At 30.3% G+C, this 1,203-nt stretch overlaps 1 protein-coding gene across 3 annotated transcripts in view; it reads right to left on the bottom strand.

Annotated features, from left to right (window-relative positions):
* The window catches only part of GALK2 (galactokinase 2), a 142,539-nt gene that overhangs the window by 105,035 nt on the left and 36,301 nt on the right, over positions 1 to 1,203 (bottom strand). The window lies entirely within an intron of this gene.

The following is a 1,203-nucleotide window of genomic DNA, read 5'->3' as shown; positions in this document are numbered from 1 at the left end:
AAAAAAAAAAAACACATGAATGTATAATACTCACTGATGGAGCAAACACACAAATAAGGAAAGGAAAGGACTCACATGTTACCACTACAGAAAACCACCAAACAACAATGGTAAACAGTAAGAGAGAAAGAAAGGAACAAAGAATATACAAAACAACAAGAATTCAGTTAATAAAATGACAAGAGTAAGCCCTCACTTAAAATAATAACCTTGAATGTAGATGGATTAATCATTCCACTTAAAAAATGTAGACTGGATGAATGGATAAAAAACATATGATCCAATTATATGCTGCCTACAAGAAATTCATCTCACCTGTAAAGACACATATAGACTGAAAGTGAAGGGATAGAAAAAGATATTCCAAGCAAATAGAAACCAAAAGAGAGCAGAAGTGGCAATGCTGATAATCAGATAAAACAGACTTTAAGTCAAAAAACAGTAAAAATAGACAAAGAAGGTCATTATACAATTATAAAGGAATCAATTTAAAAAAAGGATATAACAATTCTAAACATATGTACCCAACACTGGAACACCCAGATATATAAAGCAAATATTATTAGATCTAAAGTAAGAGATAAACTCCAATACAACATTAATGAGGGATGTCAACATCCTACTCTCAGTATTAGACAGATTATCTAGGCATAAAATTAACAGAGAAATGTTGAATTTAAACTATACATTAGACTAAATGGACCTAACAGATACAGGACATTTCATCCAATAGGTATAGAATACACATTTGTCTTATTGACATATGGAACATTTTCCAGGATAGACATATGTTAGAAGACAAAACATGTCTCGATAAATTTGAAAAAAATCAAAATCATATCATTTATCTTCTAAGACCACAATGGAATAAAACTAGAAATCATAACAAGAGGGACTTGGAAAACTTGTACAAATACAAAGAAATTAAACAACATGCTCCTGAATGAACATTCAGTCAAGAAAGAAATTAAAAGAGGAAATTAAAAATTCCTTGAAACAAGTGAAAAGAGAAACACAACAAACCAAAACCTATAGGACACAGCAAAAGCAGTGCTAAGAGGGAATTTCATAGCAAAAAATGCCTGCATCAAAAAAGTAAACAGATTTCAAATTAAAAAATCTAACAATGCACCTCAAGGAACTAGAAAAGCAAAAACTAAACCAAAAATTAGTGGAAGTAAAGAAATAATAAACATCAGAGCA

Source organism: Propithecus coquereli, unplaced genomic scaffold, assembly GCF_000956105.1.
Source record: "Propithecus coquereli isolate 6110/MARCELLA unplaced genomic scaffold, Pcoq_1.0 Scaffold3, whole genome shotgun sequence".
NCBI classification, from domain to species: domain Eukaryota; kingdom Metazoa; phylum Chordata; class Mammalia; order Primates; family Indriidae; genus Propithecus; species Propithecus coquereli.
This window is presented reverse-complemented; position numbering and strand designations above follow the sequence as displayed.